The sequence below is a fragment of the Eptatretus burgeri genome, unplaced genomic scaffold (genome assembly GCF_056783735.1).
Source record: "Eptatretus burgeri isolate ZD-2024b unplaced genomic scaffold, Ebu_testis_v1 Ebu_testis_scaffold_125, whole genome shotgun sequence".
In the NCBI taxonomy this organism is placed as follows: Eukaryota; Metazoa; Chordata; class Myxini; order Myxiniformes; family Myxinidae; genus Eptatretus; species Eptatretus burgeri.
The window spans coordinates 10,001-15,000 of NW_028222075.1; the positions used below are offsets into that span (position 1 = coordinate 10,001).

The 5,000-nt window shown below is 47.0% G+C and overlaps 2 pseudogenes; both read left to right on the plus strand.

The window, feature by feature from the left end:
• The first annotated feature begins 1,726 nt into the window (after positions 1–1,726).
• On the plus strand, positions 1,727–1,845 carry LOC147007519 (5S ribosomal RNA; annotated as a pseudogene).
• A 2,494-nt stretch (positions 1,846–4,339) lies between these two features.
• On the plus strand, positions 4,340–4,458 carry LOC147007520 (5S ribosomal RNA; annotated as a pseudogene).
• The last annotated feature ends 542 nt before the right edge of the window (positions 4,459–5,000 follow it).

Below are 5,000 nucleotides of genomic sequence, written 5' to 3' on the forward strand. Positions count from 1 at the left end.
CTCTCTCTCTCTCTCTCTCTCTCTCTCTCTCTCTCTCTCTCTCTCTCTCTCTCTCTCTCTCTCTCTCTCTCTCTCTCTCTCTCTCTCTCTCTCTCTCTCTCTCTCTCTCTCTCTCTCTCTCTCTCTCTCTCTCTCTCTCTCTCTCTCTCTCTCTCTCTCTCTCTCTCTCTCTCTCTCTCTCTCTCTCTCTCTCTCTCTCTCTCTCTCTCTCTCTCTCTCTCTCTCTCTCTCTCTCTCTCTCTCTCTCTCTCTCTCTCTCTCTCTCTCTCTCTCTCTCTCTCTCTCTCTCTCTCTCTCTCTCTCTCTCTCTCTCTCTCTCTCTCTCTCTCTCTCTCTCTCTCTCTCTCTCTCTCTCTCTCTCTCTCTCTCTCTCTCTCTCTCTCTCTCTCTCTCTCTCTCTCTCTCTCTCTCTCTCTCTCTCTCTCTCTCTCTCTCTCTCTCTCTCTCTCTCTCTCTCTCTCTCTCTCTCTCTCTCTCTCTCTCTCTCTCTCTCTCTCTCTCTCTCTCTCTCTCTCTCTCTCTCTCTCTCTCTCTCTCTCTCTCTCTCTCTCTCTCTCTCTCTCTCTCTCTCTCTCTCTCTCTCTCTCTCTCTCTCTCTCTCTCTCTCTCTCTCTCTCTCTCTCTCTCTCTCTCTCTCTCTCTCTCTCTCTCTCTCTCTCTCTCTCTCTCTCTCTCTCTCTCTCTCTCTCTCTCTCTCTCTCTCTCTCTCTCTCTCTCTCTCTCTCTCTCTCTCTCTCTCTCTCTCTCTCTCTCTCTCTCTCTCTCTCTCTCTCTCTCTCTCTCTCTCTCTCTCTCTCTCTCTCTCTCTCTCTCTCTCTCTCTCTCTCTCTCTCTCTCTCTCTCTCTCTCTCTCTCTCTCTCTCTCTCTCTCTCTCTCTCTCTCTCTCTCTCTCTCTCTCTCTCTGTCTCTCTCTCTCTCTCTCTCTCTCTCTCTCTCTCTCTCTCTCTCTCTCTCTCTCTCTCTCTCTCTCTCTCTCTCTCTCTCTCTCTCTCTCTCTCTCTCTCTCTCTCTCTCTCTCTCTCTCTCTCTCTCTCTCTCTCTCTCTCTCTCTCTCTCTCTCTCTCTCTCTCTCTCTCTCTCTCTCTCTCTCTCTCTCTCTCTCTCTCTCTCTCTCTCTCTCTCTCTCTCTCTCTCTCTCTCTCGCTCTCTCTCTCTCTCTCTCTCTCTCTCTCTCTCTCTCTATCTCTCTCTCTCTCTCTCTCTTTCTCTCCCCCTCTCTCTCTCTCCCCCGGTTCCACATCTTCGAGGAATTGTCAAGTTTAAGTTGTGAGTGTGAAGTCACTTGGGTTCATCACGTTCTTGGCGTGGATCGGGTAAATTCTCGCACGAGGTTTGTTTCATCTCTGAAACTGGAAGGGTACTCGGTGGAGCGCATATGTCCGCCACGTAATGCCTGATCCACGCGAACATATCGGGCCAAATTCGTTTTTGAAATATCATGGCCTGCAGAACTGCATCGTTTTTGACCCGATCTCAATCGAGTGAAGAATCACTTTCAAAATTTAATAATTCTCTCATCCAGACCCGGATTCGGATCTTCACCAAAATCGAATCAATTCGTCCTTGCGACATACCCAACGTGTCCACCAAGTTTCATCTGAACCCGAAAACAACTTTCTGATATATCGTGCTCTGCATCGTTTTTGGACTGATCTCTCAATGGAGTTCCACTTGAAAAGTATAATTAATCAATCCCTCAAGAGGATTCTAAGAGAATTATCTGTTGCCTACGACCATACCATCCTGAATACGCCCGATCTCCTCTGATCTCGGAAGCTAAACAGGTTCGGGCCTGGTCAGTACCTGGTTGGGCAACTGCCTGGGAACACTGGGTGTTGTAGGCTTTTTTTTCTCCTGCACTTGGAGTCTTGTTTCAGCGCTGTTTTCGCGAACGCAGTGAGCTTCAAACTTAACGCGTGCACATGAGAGAAAGGAAACAACAACAACAACAACAACAACAACAACAACAACAACAACAACAACAACAACGCAATACCCCTGACGATTTCGAATCCATGTCGTTGGCTATGACCCTTTTGCTTCCGGTTGTTTTTAAACGCTGTGCGGTGTATAAACACGATTGGGTTTTATTTCTATCTTGTGAATATTTCTTAACGCGTGCACATGAGAGAATAGGAAACAACAACACCAATAACACACTACCATGGCAATTTGGAATCCGTGCCGTTGGTAACGACCCTTTGGCTTCCGTTTTTTTTTGTTTCTGGTTTTTGTCATGGGGAATGATGCATGCCGGGAGATAAAGGCATCGTCAGAGACCTGAAAGACCGAAATAATATCAGACATGGTGTATATTTCCTTCACTGATTTTAATAAAGATATCTCCCGCATCATCAAAAAATTATTTTTCATCGTGATTTTCTCTCTCTCTCTCTCTCTCTCTCTCTCTCTCTCTCTCTCTCTCTCTCTCTCTCTCTCTCTCTCTCTCTCTCTCTCTCTCTCTCTCTCTCTCTCTGTCTCTCTCTCTCTCTCTCTCTCTCTCTCTCTCTCTCTCTCTCTCTCTCTCTCTCTCTCTCTCTCTCTCTCTCTCTCTCTCTCTCTCTCTCTCTCTCTCTCTCTCTCTCTCTCTCTCTCTCTCTCTCTCTCTCTCTCTCTCTCTCTCTCTCTCTCTCTCTCTCTCTCTCTCTCTCTCTCTCTCTCTCTCTCTCTCTCTCTCTCTCTCTCTCTCTCTCTCTCTCTCTCTCTCTCTCTCTCTCTCTCTCTCTCTCTCTCTCTCTCTCTCTCTCTCTCTCTCTCTCTCTCTCTCTCTCTCTCTCTCTCTCTCTCTCTCTCTCTCTCTCTCTCTCTCTCTCTCTCTCTCTCTCTCTCTCTCTCTCTCTCTCTCTCTCTCTCTCTCTCTCTCTCTCTCTCTCTCTCTCTCTCTCTCTCTCTCTCTCTCTCTCTCTCTCTCTCTCTCTCTCTCTCTCTCTCTCTCTCTCTCTCTCTCTCTCTCTCTCTCTCTCTCTCTCTCTCTCTCTCTCTCTCTCTCTCTCTCTCTCTCTCTCTCTCTCTCTCTCTCTCTCTCTCTCTCTCTCTCTCTCTCTCTCTCTCTCTCTCTCTCTCTCTCTCTCTCTCTCTCTCTCTCTCTCTCTCTCTCTCTCTCTCTCTCTCTCTCTCTCTCTCTCTGTCTCTCTCTCTCTCTCTCTCTCTCTCTCTCTCTCTCTCTCTCTCTCTCTCTCTCTCTCTCTCTCTCTCTCTCTCTCTCTCTCTCTCTCTCTCTCTCTCTCTCTCTCTCTCTCTCTCTCTCTCTCTCTCTCTCTCTCTCTCTCTCTCTCTCTCTCTCTCTCTCTCTCTCTCTCTCTCTCTCTCTCTCTCTCTCTCTCTCTCTCTCTCTCTCTCTCTCTCTCTCTCTCTCTCTCTCTCTCTCTCTCTCTCTCTCTCTCTCTCTCTCTCTCTCTCTCTCTCTCTCTCTCTCTCTCTCTCTCTCTCTCTCTCTCTCTCTCTCTCTCTCTCTCTCTCTCTCTCTCTCTCTCTCTCTCTGTCTCTCTCTCTCTCTGTCTCTCTCTCTCTCTCTCTCTCTCTGTCTCTCTCTCTCTCTCTCTCTCTCTCTCTCTCTCTCTCTGTCTCTCTCTCTCTCTCTCTCTCTCTCTCTCTCTCTCTCTCTCTCTCTCTGCTCTCTCTCTCTCTCTCTCTCTGTCTCTCTCTCTCTCTCTCTCTCTCTCTCTCTCTCTCTCTCTCTCTCTCTCTCTCTCTCTCTCTCTCTCTCTCTCTCTCTCTCTCTCTCTCTCTCTCTCTCTCTCTCTCTCTCTCTCTCTCTCTCTCTCTCTCTCTCTCTCTCTCTCTCTCTCTCTCTCTCTCTCTCTCTCTCTCTCTCTCTCTCTCTCTCTCTCTCTCTCTCCCCCCGGTTCCACATCTTCGAGGAATTGTCAAGTTTAAGTTGTGAGTGTGAAGTCACTTGGGTTCATCACGTTCTTGGCGTGGATCGGGTAAATTCTCGCACGAGGTTTGTTTCATCTCTGAAACTGGAAGGGTACTCGGTGGAGCGCATATGTCCGCCACGTAATGCCTGATCCACGCGAACATATCGGGCCAAATTCGTTTTTGAAATATCATGGCCTGCAGAACTGCATCGTTTTTGACCCGATCTCAATCGAGTGAAGAATCACTTTCAAAATTTAATAATTCTCTCATCCAGACCCGGATTCGGATCTTCACCAAAATCGAATCAATTCGTCCTTGCGACATACCCAACGTGTCCACCAAGTTTCATCTGAACCCGAAAACAACTTTCTGATATATCGTGCTCTGCATCGTTTTTGGACTGATCTCTCAATGGAGTTCCACTTGAAAAGTATAATTAATCAATCCCTCAAGAGGATTCTAAGAGAATTATCTGTTGCCTACGACCATACCATCCTGAATACGCCCGATCTCGTCTGATCTCGGAAGCTAAACAGGTTCGGGCCTGGTCAGTACCTGGTTGGGCAACTGCCTGGGAACACTGGGTGTTGTAGGCCATTTTTTTCTCCTGCACTTGGAGTCTTGTTTCAGCGCTGTTTTCGCGAACGCAGTGAGCTTCAAACTTAACGCGTGCACATGAGAGAAAGGAAACAACAACAACAACAACAACAACAACAACAACAACAACAACGCAATACCCCTGACGATTTCGAATCCATGTCGTTGGCTATGACCCTTTTGCTTCCGGTTGTTTTTAAACGCTGTGCGGTGTATAAACACGATTGGGTTTTATTTCTATCTTGTGAATATTTCTTAACGCGTGCACATGAGAGAATAGGAAACAACAACACCAATAACACACTACCATGGCAATTTGGAATCCGTGCCGTTGGTAACGACCCTTTGGCTTCCTTTTTTTTTGTTTCTGGTTTTTGTCATGGGGAATGATGCATGCCGGGAGATAAAGGCATCGTCAGAGACCTGAAAGACCGAAATAATATCAGACATGGTGTATATTTCCTTCACTGATTTTAATAAAGATATCTCCCGCATCATCAAAAAATTATTTTCATCGTGATTTTCTCTCTCTCTCTCTCTC